Source organism: Piliocolobus tephrosceles, chromosome 13, assembly GCF_002776525.5.
Source record: "Piliocolobus tephrosceles isolate RC106 chromosome 13, ASM277652v3, whole genome shotgun sequence".
NCBI classification, from domain to species: Eukaryota; Metazoa; Chordata; class Mammalia; order Primates; family Cercopithecidae; genus Piliocolobus; species Piliocolobus tephrosceles.
The window spans coordinates 113252841-113269871 of record NC_045446.1 but is presented as its reverse complement, the minus strand read 5'-3'; positions in this window follow the sequence as shown (position 1 = coordinate 113269871).

Below are 17031 nucleotides of genomic sequence, written 5' to 3'. Positions count from 1 at the left end.
AAAAAAAAATAAGAGGATTTCTTACAGAACAATCACAGAATTATAAATAGGAATTGGTTATATTATAATTTCATTGATTTGGGAATTATGAGTGAACAGCACAAGCAGAAGATGAGAAATGGAGAGAATAAATTGAAAGTACCCTTTGAGGTTCAAAAAAAAAAAAAAAAAAAAACCTTACAATCAAGTGCTTTCGTATTGTATCTGAACTAAAACTCTTTACAATGTATTCTCCTGTTTTCCTTGCTCTGGCCTATATGCAAATAGAAACTGGGGGGTACTATTCTCTGCCTTCCAAGTGTGGATGTTTGTCCACCTTTGTACCAACATTTCCAGGACACTCAAAAGAGCCGTCTCCCTCAACAGAGGGAGCCAATAGGCTGGCAAGAACATAAATTCCCAGATCAAAGTCAAAATGACACCACGGCTGGGGTCAGAAGGGCGGGTACAAACCCAGAGCTGGGTAAAGACCAACAGCCAGTTGGTGCCTATGTTAGGTGAGGAGCTGTCAATTCATTCATCTGCTAATGAATTGGCAAGCTGGAGGATTTGATGCTGTTGCCTTCTCATGGCAATTATGAATTCAGCTTGCAAAGGCAGCTTCAATTCCCTGACTCACGGGTAGTCCTCCAGCCACAGCCTTGTCTAGTTGGGAACAGACATTCATGCAAATTGAGAGCAGTGAGTGACTTTTTGAGCGAATCTAAATAAAGCACTCAAACTCAGCAGCTGCAGGAAATGCTCATCTTACCTCACTTGATTAGAATGCATTTCAGGTTGCTACGTCAGGAACTTCTAGGAAAGCTGCTGATAGGCTGCTGCTGTTCTACTGAGGGGTTCAAAGCAGCTGAGTCTAGCAGTCAGAAAGTGGAAACTGGGGCTTCTCAGCTCCACATCTGGAAACGAAATAAATATATTACATTTATTTATTAAATAATAAAATTATATATTCTACATTGCTGAGGAATGATGGAGCAGAAGCCAGTGGATGATGTACTTGGGATGCCGAGGAAAGACTCGCTGGCATTCGCAGGAGGGTGCTGGCAGGTGCCTCCCGATGCCAGTTTCAACTCAGGATTTACAGTGGGAACTGGGATATGCTCTTGGGGCTGCATTCAAACAGGAGAAAGCTCGCTGGAAATTGCCCTGGCCAGGGGACAGATTCACAGAGGAGATGAAGTTGGGACAGATTTCTAGCTGTCTTTCTGCCTTATTCCTGCTGACAACAACAACTCCAGAAAGATGTATCTATCTTCGATTTCTAGTGTCTTTCAGACACTCAAAAAGCTCTTCCTTAGTATAAACCCAAGTTTCTCTTATTGTCATTTTACCTCAACTGGTGTTTATTTCCTCTGGACTATAAAATTTCTTGGCACAAGCAAGTTGGTGTAAGATAGTGTGGTAAGCATGCTGCCACTGGAATCAGACAAACTTGAGCTTCAGTCTCAGATTCTGCACTTGTTAGCCATGCGACTTCGCCAACTTTACCTGGCCACCCTGTACTTCAGTTTCTTCCTAAGTGAAATAGGCATAAGAATAACACATACCTCTTAGAGTTGTTGTGAGGATTAAATGAGATAATATATGTAATGCTCCACAATTTAGAGGTTAGTAAATATCAGTTATAAATAAAATGTTTTTGAGAAATACACTGGGGAATCAATTAATCAATTAATAAAATAAAATGTTAATAGCAAACATGTATATGGCATTTGCAATGAACCTGGCACTGTAATCCAATTTTTAATGCCAGAGTAGGAATTAGATTATTTAGCCCCACCCACTCACCTTTTTTTTTAAGCCAGTCTATAATCTCTATGTGGGTTAGGGTTTGCTTTTGTGTTTTTAAGACAATTCTTGATTTTGGAAAGTAGAATTTAAAGGAATCTAAGGTTCTTGTCAATTTACTTTAAAAACTAAAAATCACCCTGTACTTGGTCTGTTTCAGAAAAATTATGAAATCCTTTTATCCCTTTTCCTTTTGGTCCAGAAGATAAAGACCAAATCATTGGCTTATTAGGGATGAGATTTTAAAAAGCAGCCACTTCCTTACCCCTAGCTTCCACTTCAGTTACACACAAAAACAGGGCCAAGGGCGTGTCTCTTCTCTTCTGCATAAAAACAAGAGGCATCTTCTCCCTCTGAGATTTGATTCCTCTCTCAAGGTCTTCAAGGCCCTTTGGGATCGCTGACAATGCAGTTACTTATTATTTGGCCTATATTTACACATCATAAATGCCAGTTGCAGAGGAACCATGATGTTATCTGAAGTCAGCTCTGTCCTTTTACGACCAAACTTTTCCCTGATTTTGACTTGTATGTCCTTCACTTCTATTCACTGTGCCTTTTCTTGCTCCCTCCCCTGCTCTCAACAATACTGAACTGCTTGTAATCCCCTCAAAGGAGGCCATATGCTCTACCTCCTTCTTTGCTCCAGGAAGACAGGAATTCATTATCCTTGCCCCCATGCCCTTATTCAGACCACAGTTGTGTCCACAGGACTCAGCCAGCTTTTCTTTTGTGGAGTTCATACAAGTCACTTTGTCACTCTTTCTGCACCATTCTCAGAGTTCTCTACCAGCTTCCCCATAATCTCTCACTCAGTGACAGGAAAAATGACTGTCCTCCCTTTTCCCACCATCACCATGCGGAATGCCAGTCATCCATGCCAATAATGCTTCCCATAATCTCCCCTCACATGTTCTTTTCCTTTTCTTCTTATTCCAGAGAACTGCCAAGTATCCATCAACATTCAACCCAGTCCAGCAAAACATATGTGAGTTCAGTAAAGAATTGCTGACTTACTAACCTGGATTTGAACCTGAAATTTCTCCCTCTGTTCTGTTCCTTGTAATATGCCAGAATGTATCTGTGTTGCTTTTATTGCTTTAAAAAAAAAATAGCAGTATTATTTCCTTATTGAAAAATAATTCAAATTTGTAGAGAGACGTATGAATGTTAACAATTGTGAATTCCTGGTGTCCTTAACTCCGGTGTCCTCCACCTGCAACGCACCTCAGTCCCTTAGCAAGAACCCTAAAACACAGACTTGCTTATCCTTCACCATGGCTCAAAATTAAAGATGCCAATCCCCCAAATATCCTCTGTGACCATCATCAACTGTCCTTCCTCCTCACTCAATTGCTTGCCAGTCCTAAAGGCGTTTCTATTTTTATTTTCACCACCAGTCACACTATGATCCTTTATTCTCCTTTTCTATCACATCTGTCAGACTTGGCATATTATTAACCACTTCACAAACATATTCACTATCACCCTAGGATGGCTCCTGTATTCGTCGTTTATCATACTGCTATAAAAAACTGCCTGAGACTGCATAATTTATAAAGGAAAGAGGTTTAATTGACTCACCATTCAGCATGGCTGAGGAGGACTCAGGAAACTTACAATCATGGTGGAAGAGTGATGGGGAAGCACGCACCTTCTTCACAAGGTGGCAGGAAGGAGAATGAATGCAGAAGGAACTACCAAACTCTTATAAAACCATCTGATCTCCTGAGAACTCACTATCATGACAACAGCACAGGGAAACCACACTCACAACTCAATTACCTCCACCTGGTCTCAATTACCTCCGCCAGGTCTCAATTACCTCCACCTGGTCTCAATTACCTCCACCTGGTCTCAATTATCTCCACCTGGTCTCAATTACCACCCCCACGACTCAATTACCTCCACCCTTAACATGTGGGGATTATGAGGATTACAATTCAAGATAAGACTTTGGGTGGGGACACAGCCAAACCACATCAGCTCCATACTTTGTATTTCTCCTGTTCTACCTTGCCAAGTCTGCAGCCTTCAAGAGTGGTTGCAAACTGTTACTGGAGAAAATTGTGAAACTGTTTTAACTGGATCCACCCCGAATCTGTTATTTGTTGGGTTTACTGATACTCACTGCTTTCCTTTACCTTTAATCAATCCATCATCTCACTTCCCAGAGACTTTTCTATCTCTCTTATTCTGCACGAGGCCCTGATTCTGTTCAGCTCCCTCTCAAAGCAGATGACTTTATTTCCTGTTTTACTGAGCCATATTCTCTCACATTTGATAACTTCAAACTATTTTATTTCCACTTCAACATCTCTGTGTATCTTTCCTCTTTTTCCTCCTCCTCACTTAAATCTGAGGTTAATCCCTCAGGCATTGCTCCTGATTCAAGTTCCTTCTTCCTCCTTGGAACTGTGCTCCTCCATCAGTTACCTTGCTTCTGTCACATCTTCCATCTTTCCTTCTGAGTTCATGTCTCAGCTTTTGTCTATATAACCTTCTCTAAGGAAACCCTTACTTATTCTAAAGTCTCATCATTTTCCAAACTCTCTTCCATTCCCACTATCAGATGCTTTGAAATTATAGTTAAACCAATCACATCCACTAGGTTTGCACCAACACTTCTTACTTAACATCTTCCAATATGTAATTGTCCCTCAGTCCCTCCAACTAAAGTCCTCCTAAGGTCATCAGTGATTTCCGAGTTACTAAGTCTCCCCGCCAATTATTCCCCCAATCAATTCTCTGCTGCAGAACTCACTGCTGACATGGAACATTCTCTCTCTTTACTCCCTAATGCAGCACTGTTTTGATCTCCTCCTGTGATTTAGTCTGTTCTGACATTGCTGATAAAGACATACCCAAGACTGGGAAACTTAAAAAAAAAAAAAAAGAAGTTTAATGGACTTACAGTTCCATGTGGCTGGGGAGGCCCCACAATCATGGCAGAACACAAGAAGGAGCAAGTCACATCTTATAAGGATGGCAGCAGGCAAAGAGAGAGTTTGTGCATGGAAACTCCCCCTTATAAAACCATCAGATCTTGTAAGATTTATTCACTATCACGAGAACAGCAGGGGAAAGACCCAATCCCATGATTCAGTTACCTCTCACTGGATCCCTCCCACAACATCTGGGAATTCAAGATGAGATCTGGGTGGGGACACAGTGAAACAATATCATCCTGCCACTTTGATCATTTTTTTTTTCTGTCTCTGTTACTGGCTCTACTGCTTCCTCTCCCTCCTAAATTCAAGTATTAACACAGGGTCTCCCTCTGTCACTCAGGCTGAAGTGCAATGGTGTGTGTGATCATGGCTCACCACAACCTCAGCCTCCCAGGCTCAAGCAATCCCCCACCTTAGCCTCCTAGTAGCTGGGACTATAGGTGAGTGCCACCACATCCAGCTAATTTTTTGTACTTTTTGTAGTGATGGGGTCTTGCTATGTTGCCCAGGCTGGTCTCAACCTCCTGGGTTCCAGTGATCCACCTGCCTCAGCCTCCCAAAGTGCTGGGATTACAGGTATGAGCCACTGCACCTGGTTCTCAGACTTTCTATCTCTTTATATTCTCTTTTAAATATCGTCAATTTCCATTACTTTGATTATCACTGTGTATGGATGACTCTCAAATCTGAATTGCCAGCACTTATTTTTTCTGAGGACCTGACTTAAATTTTCATTCAGTATCTGAAACCCAAAATATGCCAAACAAGATCTGTCACTTTTTGCCCCAAATCACCAATCCTGTTATCTTCTCTATAACTTCCATACACAAAATGGCATAACTTTTTATATATAATGTGGTATCAGTAGTACAAAAAGTTTTCCTAATCTACCATGACTAGTGATCTTTCCTCTTTTGCCTCATATCTTGTCATTTGCCAAATCCAATGTATTTCACCTTCACATTTTCTTTAGGATCAGATGTCTCCATCTCACACTGCCTTACACCACGTTCTCCCTCCCTCTTACTATGGCTACTGCAAATATTTCTCCTATTTTTCTTCATTCCATGTTTCCTATTCTGCCAGATTAATTTTTCCTAACTCATTGCATATCACATGACTCACAGCTCCCAGGTCTCTATCAAACTAAGTCCAGACTCCTTAATAAGCATTACGACTACTTACTTATCTTTCCAGCATTAACCACTATTATTTCTCTAAATGTTTCCAATGTTCAGATAAAGTGTATCGTCTACTTTCCCCAGCTCAGACCTGAAACTTTTCTGCCTTTATGCTTTTGTTGGTGTTTTTTTTTCCCCCTGCCAAGAATGTCATGCTTTTACATCCTGTAGAAATCCTATCCTTGCTTCAGGACGTGTTTTATTTTACTTTTTATTTTAGACAGGGTTTCGTTCTGTCACCCAGGCTGGAGTGCAGTGGCCTGATCTCAGTTCACTGCAGCCCTGAAATTCTGGGCTCAAACAACCCTCACACCCCAGCCTCCCAAGTAGCTGGGACCACAAGCATGTGCCACTATGCCTGGCTAACTTTTGTATTTTTTGTCCATATAGTGTTTTGTCATGTTCCCCAGGCTGATCTCAAATTCCTGAGTTCAAGCAATCTGCCCACCTTGGTCACTGTGCCCAGCCAGGACCTATTTAAAATACACCTTCTTCATGTATCTTTTACTGCTTAGGGCTATAACTTGTCCTCTGATCCCATATATCTTACCTTGATCTGCTCTGTGTCATTACTATTTGTGAATGTGCCACCTTGTCACAAATGGTGTGTTATCCTCACTGTAGATTATCAATGTCTTTATACCATTTTCCAGGTATTTGCTACGTTCTGCAGGCCCTGCAGATAAAAACTTTTTCTAATTTCCCCAGGAAATTCAAAACCTTCTTACCCAGAGAAAAAAATGCATTTATGTTCTTCATCCCCACTCTCCTATGCAGGTTTCTCATTCACTTAGGAGGTGAGTGAGTTCCTGTTGCCACTCCTTAAAATGTGGAGAACATAGAAAAAGTGGGGCCATCTTTACCACAGTAGCAAGGGGGAGTGTGTTCTCAAATCTTCACGTTGGGATTCTGAATGCAATTTTTTGCTCTATAGGGACAGACCCCAAAGCATCCAGTTACAAGCTGTTTGACAAGAATAGGAGTGTGTGCTGTGGGAGGTATGGGAGGTGCCACCTTCAGGGAGTGGGAGCAGGGAAGAATAGGTCTGATTGCAGGATGAAATAATTCAGCTCAGTCAGGTTTTTTTCATTGTGCCTCATTAATCATTCTGAAATACAAAGTCCGGCACTATGTCTTACCCAAACATTAGGTATAGTCATGTTGTCTTGCAAGTACTTACTGAAATGTAATAACTCATAGATTACATTTCTGTTTCAGATAGCCTAGTTATAGAGGCCCTTCTCTTTCCTCTTTTCAGTCCTGGGGTTGGTGTACAAGGCCTTCCTGGCCATACAGCTGCTGGGAAATCTGGGTTCAGAGAGTGGTGATTGAGAGAAATCAAAGAATAGAAAATGAAGAATGGGTGGGTCTGCCACATATAAGCTGAATGACCAAGTCATTTAACTTCTCTTGAGTTTAATTTCCTAAAAAAATAAATAAATAAAGGCAGCAGTGGTGCCAACTCTTTATTTATACAGAAGGGAAATAAACTAATATTTATTAAGTTTATGCTAAGGGCCAGGCACTGTGCCAGGTGACATACGTTTAATTTATTTACTCCTCATAAATAGCCATAAAATAATAGGTAGTATTAATATTCTCATTTTATGTCTGAAGAAACTGAGGCTCAGACGGATTAAATAACGTCCCCAAGTAACAAGCAGAGTGTCCAGGATAAACTTGTCTGGCCCAAAGGTATCACTCTTTTCCATTGCTTTATTCAGCTACTCCAAATCACAAGCTTACTTGAAAATGGCAGTGTCACTCAGTGAAAAATGCCCCAAATTGAGAATCATGAGAGTACCAACTGCACCAAGAAGGTGAGTCTCTCAAAACATCCAATAACTCCCAATCTACCATTCCTTCTCTTTGAGAAATTCTACTTATCCTTTCCAGGTAATTATCAAATATTACCTCTTTTGAAGTTTTTACAACTGTCCTCTCCCCAGGCCCCAAAGCTATGACTTCATCTTCCAGGACACCTGTATACAATAGCTCTTACCACACTATTTCACAGTTATTGTTAAAGAAAAGTAAAGCCAGAGACTAAGACAGTACCTGGCATAGAGTAGGCTCTCTGTAAGTTTTCTGAGTGAATGAATGGAGTGTAATAGTACACAGGTCATTTAATCTCTCTCTAGATATCAGTTTTGCCACCTTTAAAATAGATTAATAGTCTTTCACATCTCACAAGTATAACATGAAAATTAAATAAAATAATGTGTTGTGTGATATGGTTTGGCTGTGTCCTCACCCAAATCTCATCTTGAATTGTAACTCCCACAGTTCCCATATATCATGAGAGGAACCCAGTGGGAGGTGATTGAATTATGGGGGCATCCCTCAGACCCCAGAATGTTCCAGCACTGTTCTCATGATATGAATGAGTCTCACAAGACCTGATGGCTTTAAAAATGGGAGTTTGCCTGCACAAGTTCTCTCTTTCCTTGCTGCCATCCATGTAAGACATGACTTACTCCTCCTTGCTTTCCAACATGATTGTGAGGCCTCCCCAGCCATGTGGAACTGTAAGTCTAATAAACCTCTTTCCTTTGCAAATAGCCCAGTCTCGGGTATGTCTTTATCAGCAGCGTGAAAATGAACTAATACAGTAAATTGGTACCAGTAGAGTGGGGTGTTGCTGAAAAAAATACTTGAAAATGTGGAAGCAACTTTAGAATTGGGTAACAGGCAGAGGTTGGAACAGTTTGGAGGGCTCAGAAGAAGACAGGAAAATGTGGCAAAGTTTGAAACTCCCTAGAGACTTGTTGAATGGCTTTGACCAAAGTGCTGATAATGCTATGGACAACCAAATCCAGGCTGAGGTGGTCTCAGATGGAGATGAGGAACTTGTTGGGAACTGGAGCAAAGGTAACTCTTGTTACATTTTTGCAAAGACAATGGAGGCATTTTGCCTCTGCCTTAGAGATTTGTGGAACTTTGAATTTGAGAGAGTTGATTTAGGATATCTGGTGGAAGAAATTTCTAATCAGCAAAGCATTCATCATTTGACTTGGATGCTGTTAAAGGAATCCAGTTTTATAAGGAAAGCAGAGCATTAAAGTTTGAAAAATTTGCAGCCTGACAATATGATAGAAAAGAAAATTCCATTTGCTGAGGAGAAATCCAAGCGGGCTGCAGAAATTTGCATAAGTAATGAGGAGCAGAATATTATTCCCCAAGACAATGGAAAAATGTCTCCAGGGCATGTCAGAGGTCTCCACAGCAGCCCCTCCCATCACAGGGCCTGAGGCCTAGGAGGAAAAAGTGGTTTCATGGGCTGGGCCCAGGGTCCTGTGCTATGTGCAACCTAGGAACTTGGTGTCCTGTGTTCCAGCTGCTCCACCTGTGGCTGAAAGGGGCCTATGTAGAGCTCAGGCTGTGGCTTCACGGGGTGCAAGCCCAAAGCTTTGGTAGCTTCCACATTGTGTTGAGCCTGCGAGTACACAGAAGTCAAGAATTGGGGTTTGGGAACTTCTACCTAGATTTCAGAGGATATATGGAAATGCCTGGATGTCCAGGAAGAAGTTTGTTGCAGTGGTGGGGCTCTCATGAAGACCCTCTGCTAGAGCAGTGCAGAAAGGAAATGTGGTGTCAGAGCTCCCATACAGAGTCCCTACTAGGGCACTGCCTAGTGGAGCTGTGAGGAGAGGGCCACCATCCTCCAGATCCCAGAATGGTAGATCCACTGACAGCTTGCACTGTGCACCTGGAGAAGCCACAGACACAATGCCAGCCCATGAAAGCAGCTGGGAGGGAAGCTGTACCCTGCAAAGCCACAGGGGCAGAGCTGCCCAGAACCATGGGTACCCACATCTTACATCAGCATGACTGGGATGTACGACATGGAGTCAAAGGAGATCATTTTGAAACTTTAAGATTTGACTGCCCTGCTGGATTTCTGACTTGCATAGGGCCTGTAGCCTTTTGTTTTGGCCAGTTTCTCTGATTGGGAATGGCTGTATTTACCCAATGCCCATACCCCCATTGTATGTAGGAAGTAACTAACTTGCTTTTGATTTTACAGGCTCATAAGCAGAAGGGATTTGACTTGTCTCAAATGAGACTTTGGACTGTGGAATTTTCAGCTAAAGCTGAAATGAGTTAAGAGTTTGGGGGACTGTTGGGAAGGTATGATTGGTTTTGAAATGGGAGGACATGAGATTTGGGAGGGGCCAGGGGCAGAATGATGTGGTTGGCTGTGTCCCCACCCAAATCTCTTATTTAATTGTAACTCTCACAATTCCCATGTGTTGTGGGAGGAACCCAGTGGGAGTTGATTGAATTATGGGGGTGGGTCTTTCCTGTGCTATTCTTGTGATAGTGAATGGGCCTCACGAGATCTGATGACTTTAAAATTGGAGTTTCCCTGCACAAGCTCTCTAGCTGCTGCCATACACGTAAGACATGACTTGCTCCTCCTTGCCTTCTGCCATGATTGTGAGACCTCGCCAGCCATGTGGAACTGTAAGTCCAATAAACCTCTTTCTTTTGTAAATTGCCCAGCCTTAAGTATGTCTTTATCAGCATCATGAAAAGAGACTAATACATAGTGTGTCTTAAAAATAAAACTTTTATATTAAATGAGGCTAAACAGTTGCTTACAGAAAAAAGAAAAACAACTAGCAGGTTTTCATTCATCTTAATGCATGTGAGTGCTCTAAATCTTAAGCCACTAAAGAGAAAGAAAGGAAGAACACAAAATATATTGGATTTTCCTGTGTCTATTTTCTTAGATTTTATACTTTCCCATCATACTAGAAGTTTTATGAGTAAAGGAATTATTCCTACTTTTTCTCACACATAAATACACACACAGCACACTCATTTGAGAACCACGCAACATACAACAAGTTGTTAACTTCCTGGCTGATGTGCACATGGAAGTGTCTTTCGATGATGAAGATCTTATAGAAAGATATTAAGATCTTAAGGCTTTTGGAGACAAAAAATCAGGTTTCAATTATGGTTCTGCCCATGCACTTGAGTGACTGTCATTTAACTTCTCTTGTATTTATTATCTCAAAAAAAAAAAAAAAAAAAAAAAAAAGGAGAATTCTAATAGTGCCTACTTTTTAAAATGGTTAGAAGGATTAAATAAATTTATCAATTTGTCAATGATATATGCATATCATTGTTCTGGGGCCAACGCATGCCCTTAAATATAATGATAATGATGAAAATGATACTGGATTAATGATAGATTATGAAAGCTGATTATTTCCCATGATGCTGAAGTGAAGAGCTGAGCCTATCTCTGTAAGGATTTTTAAAACTTATCTAAATAGGAACTGAACACTTCTTGGTTTATAGTACTTGACAAAATCCAAGACACACTCGTATTATCTCCTTTGTGCTTCCAGCAACTCTAGGAGGCAGACAATTAGAGAGAGAATTGGTTCAGAGAGATTAGGTGAAAAGGTTAATACTACACTATCTCAGAGCAGCACCAAGCATGGGACATAGGCCTCCTGTATACCACCTGAGCCTCATTTAGTGGTTCTTTTTCTTCTTCAATAATATTGCTTATAAACATTGAGCCAATCAGGGCTGAATGTTGCTCTTGCCCCAAACTTCAGAATAACAACAGGACTTTGATCAGCACCAAAGATAATGATTGTACTTATTTCCACAAGACATCTTGATATGGTTTGATTTGGTGTCCCCACCCAAATCTCATCTCAAATTGTAATCCCCATGTGTCAAGGGAGGGACCTAGTGGGAGGTGATTGTATCATGGGGGCAGTTTTCTTGTGATAGTGAGTGAGTTCTCACACAATCTGATGGTTTAAAAGTGTGTGTGGTGGCTCCCCGCTCCACTTCCTGCCACAATGTAAGATGCGCCTTGCTTCCTTTTTGCCTTCCGCCATAATTGTAAGTTTCCTGAGGCCTCCCCCGCCATGCAGAACTGTGAGTCAATTACACTTCTTTTCTTTATGAATCATCCAGTCTCAGGCAGTTCTTTATAGCAGTGTGAAAAATTAAACAATACACATCTTTCCTTTCTGCCTATCCTAAGAGCTGCAGCCATATGCATGCCAGAAATGCATTAAAAAATTATGCCATGCTAATAACAATACTTGAAATATATTATAACTTTGCTTCTGGGGAGCTTAAAGTACTTTATCACTGATAATATTTTCTCTATTTCCATTTACATGTTTGGGTGATCAAAACTAAATATTAATAGTGTTCTGGCTGAGGCATAACCATGGACTTTCTAGAGATCGGTCAAGAGCAGATGGCATTTCTTTTGTGCACAGGGTGTTATGGAGGTGGGCAGGGCTCTTCTGGATGTCAGGAAAGCATTGGCTTCCATAATCAGTCAGGTGATATTCAGTTCATTTCAACAAACATTTTTTTGTTTTGGCCCCGTCTTACCTGCCAGGTTCTGTGCCATGTGCAAATCCAGGAAGGAATTGCACAATCTAATCATAATGTCACTGCTTCCTATTCTAATCCCAAACTTCCCTTGGCTGGGGACACCACCACACAGCTGGCTGGCAGGATGAGGGAATAATTTGGAAGAGCCTGATATCTCTCAGTCCCATATGTGCTCGTTGGCCACAGTTAAAAATGAACATATTTCTTCCCTTTCCTTGTCCCATGGGGTGTGCACTATTTTTCAAAATCCACTTCAAATAGCAAAAGCAGGTTACTTGACTTGCCTAGGTTGGGCTCTGATTTTTGCATCTTGACTCTTAGTTCAGGTATATGTTGATCTTGACAATTTTTTCTTGACATTTTTCTATGCTTTAAGAAGGTGCCCACAGTTATTCAGACCATCTCCCTTGTCCCGGGTTCCCCTGTACCTCCCTACCACCTACACTCAATGGATAATGTGGCTTCCTACTTTACCAAGATCAACGTGTGCGTCTTAAGGTCCCACTTTATCTTTACTTACAGTGTCACTTCCACTGCTCCTGTCTCTAATTCCTCTCCAGTAGTCTCAGTGAATGTGTTTCATTCCTCAAGAAAACTAACATTTCCCTGCATAGCTCCCATTCAACTCTTCCTTCAGCAGAGTCACGCCATTCCCTCCACCTCAAGATCCCTGAATACCTAGGCTTTGTACTCCCTCCTTTTCCTCCATCTCTGAGCATAATTAGCTGAAGTCCCCTCTAAGGAGAAGTGTCCTCAAGTCTAAAGACCTTCTTTTCCCTGGCCTGCCATGGCATTGCCCCTTGCTGGGTCTCTTCCTATTTCTCTGACTCTTGGTTTTCTGTTCCCCTATTGATTCTGGCCTCAGCTCTTCACTGTTTCCACACTATTCTCACTGCCTTCTTTATTCATTTATTCATTCACTTGTGTCCTCTGTGAAGAGGACCTAATATCTCCCTGGCACTAATCCAGGTGCAGGATGACAGCAGTGGACAGAACAAACAAGACTGCTATCACCAAGGAGAACCAGCCTGATGGGAAGAACAGAAAATAAGCAAGTACATACGTTAAAAATAAGATAGTTTTGGATAATGAGAGAAGATATGAAGAACAAGAAAGAGGGCAATGAGAGAGCGAGTAGCTTCAGGTGAGGAAGGTGGCAGGAAACAATCTTAGAGTGACCAGGGAATGTCAATCTAGGGTGAAGTCATTTGAGGCAAGACCAAAATGACAAGAAACCAGCCGCAGAATGAAGGGTGTTCCAGGAAGAGGGCACATCAAATGCTAAGGCTATAATAATAATGACGGGAAATATTAATAGTGGGGAAAAGTTTGATAACTATGAGGTACATTTCTTTAAAATTAAGTGTAGTTGGAACATTTGTGGACAAGGCACAGAGTGGTAGAAATGAGTGTGAAGAGATAGCCAGAGCACAAGGCCGACTTTAGGCCATGGTGACAAGTCTACATTTTATTGCAGTGTAGTGAGATGCCATGGAAGGGCTTTAAGCAAGAGAAGTTCACATCTTTTAGAATACAAAGATTGTTCTGTCTACTCTTTGGAGAATAGAGCATATGGTTTTACCCATTAACTGTGAAGGGAGAATGATTATTAAATTGGGAGGCCAAGCAAACATCAGTGAGAAAGGATTGAAGCCAAAATGGCAGGAAAGAAGAAGGGATAGCTTAATTTAAATGAGTTTAAAACTCTCAGAACAAGGCCAAGAGTACTTCAGGAAACTTAAGGTGCTTGCAAAAGTGACCGAGAGTGACAGCCAAAAATCAAGGGAAACAGCAGGAGAAAGAAAAGACTAAATGCTCCTATTTTCAATACAGGAGAGGGCAGAAGTGGTATATGGAAAGTAGAGGTAAAATCCTCACAGTATCCAATTACAATGGGGTTGATAAACAATTAGAAAAGAGCATTATGAATATTAGCAATTCACATGAATAGACATAAGAAAAATTTTCTAGGGCTGAGCCAGTTCCTGCTGTGGAAGTTGATAAAATTACCAGACTGAAAATATCTCAGTCTGTCTATGTATCTCAGTCTTGGTGAGGCTTTCAATAAAATCATAGAACCCCAAAGATGATTGGAACTTTAACATAATCTATTCCAAATTTCTAACCTATAAAGATTTTCCTTCTTAAACATCCCAGTAGTTGTTTGGATAACAACTGCTTGGACGTAATGAAAGGTAGTTAGTCCTATTTTGGAAAGGTTTGAAATGTATTGCTGAAAATCTGTTCTTGTGTTAGTGTAAGCCATTGATCCTATTTCTTTCCTGTGGATGACTAGATGTCTAATTCCTCTCACAGATTCCTTTTATTGTAGATTTTCAGAATGTGTCATGCTGTACATATAAAAAATAGGGAGCTATGTTTGGGTTTTATGATTGAGCAACTGTACTAAAGAATTCTAATTAGGCCAGGTGCAGTGGCTCATGCCTGTAATCCCAGCACGTTGGGAGGCCAAGGCGGGCAGATCACCTGAGGTCAGGAGTTTGAGACCAGCCTGGCCAACATGGCGAAAACCCTTCTCTACTAAAAATTCAAAAATTACAGGTGGGCACCTGTGATCCCAGCTACTTGGGAGACTGAGGCAGAAGAACTGTTTGAACCTGGGAGGTGGAGGTTGCAGTAAGCCAAGATCACACTATTGCACTCCAGCCTGGGCAACAAGAGTGAAACTCCGTCTTAAAAAACAAACAAACAAACAGAAGGTTAATTATTAGCTCATTGTCAAGGTAGAATGAGGTCTTTAGAAGCAGGCCAAAGGACTATCTCTTCTTTTCTTCTATTACTTCTTTGTTTTTAAATCCATGTTTGGATCATGTGATTGTCAAGCCTAGAGATGAAAACAAGGCTAAAGAAGAGAGGTATATTGGGCGATTGAATCTGAATTCAATAAAAGTATTAACACAATGTGATAACTGGTTGAAACTAATACATTTAACAACAGTAAGTGCAAAGTTTCATAATAACATTTCCAAAATTGCCTGTACAAGACATAATGACTCTGCAACAAGTCAAGTGAAAAATACTCAGGGATTTTAACTGAATTTAAGCTGATTATGACTAAGATGTGGCTGTAAATGTATTTGAATAGTTATATCCTTCAAAGCAAATGTAGCCATAATTCCACTGGATTTATGCTGGTCAGACCACACAGGGACCATCAGTTCCTGTTCTGGACGTCACTTGGAGAATCATGCTGAGAAACTGAAAATCCTCCTGAAAAAGCAGCCAGGGTGGTAAAGGATTGGAAAATTCTAGAAAATACATTGGAAGAAACTAAGGAAGAGTAGCCCCGAACAAAAATATCTTAGGGTGGATGTGAGGAAGCATAGCTCTTTTAAAGAGAAAACAGCATTAGGGCCACTTAATGGAGTTTGGAGGGGGAGGAGGAGTGTACAGAATTCAACTGAATATGAAGAACTTCCTTAAGCATTAGAAGAAGTGAACTTGTGAGGTAGAAAGGTCTCATCACTAAAAAGATCAAGGCCAGGCGCGGTGGCTCATGCCTGTAATTCCAGCATTTTGGGAGGCCGAGGCGGGTGGATCACCTGAGGTTGTGAGTTTGAGACCAGCCTAGCCAACATGGAGAAGCTCCATCTCTACTAAAAATACAAAATTAGCCGGGCGTGGTGGCGTATGCCTGTAATCCCAGCTACTCGGGAGGCTGAGACAGGAGAATCACTTGAACCGGGGGACAGAAGTTGCTGTGAACCAAGATCGCGCCATTGCACTGCAGCCTGGGCAAGAAGAGCAAAACTCCGTCTCAAAAAAATAAATAAAATAAAATAAATAAGATCAAGTCGATTCATCCGAAATGTTCCTGGGGGAAGTCACAAATTGGAAAAGAGGTTGAATTAGGTCAACTTTAACTTCCCATCCAAGTTTAACACAGTGTGTATGCTTCAAGGCCTAGTCCTCCAAACAGCACAGAGTTTATGGCCTGGTGGCTCCCTGCCCAGGAAGATCCGATTGGGGACATTCTGTTGCTCTGTGAGATGTCAGGAGGGAGCATTTCTTGCTTCTGGTCCACTCACCGTCAGCTGTTGCTCTGCTGTTCCATTTTGGAATATCAGCGTTAAGCTTCCCCTTTTGGAAAGAGCAGAAGAGGAGAAAAAGGAGGCTGAAGGAGGGATCTTGGATTACTCTTTTACTTCAGTTCCAGGCATTCCTAATCTGTTATGTCAATTTGAGTTTATAGTTGAATGCAAAGTTTCAGGTTTCCCTTCCAGAGATGGGGCGCGGGCACTCGAACAGCTGCTAGGACTAGGGAGTGGCTAACAGTTGGAAGACGCCAAACTCAATCTATCTGCTTTATTTAAAAGGAGTAATTAGAGGAAAAGGGAGAACTGCAAAGAACCTGGGGAAGGGAAGAGGCGTCCTCTTGGGTCCCCCTCCCCTTGCGCTGACATTTGGATCACCTCACTGAGTGATGAGGCGAACACAGAAACAGGTGCGCCTCATCCCTACCTCATTTGCCCTAAACAGGGATAGTCTTGCTGAGTTTGCTGTGTCCAGGGCCAATTAATCAAGGCTAGACAAAGGATAGACAGCGAGAACTGGAAGGGATGGGGTCTGGGAGGCGAAGCTAGGAACCGCGTACAGCGCGCCTTGCAGATGACATCATTGCCTGAAAGAGCTCTGGCCCTCCCCTTCCCGGAGCTACACCCCGCAAGTCCTTGCGGGAGCTGAGTGGGTTTGCCTGGAGGGCGTGA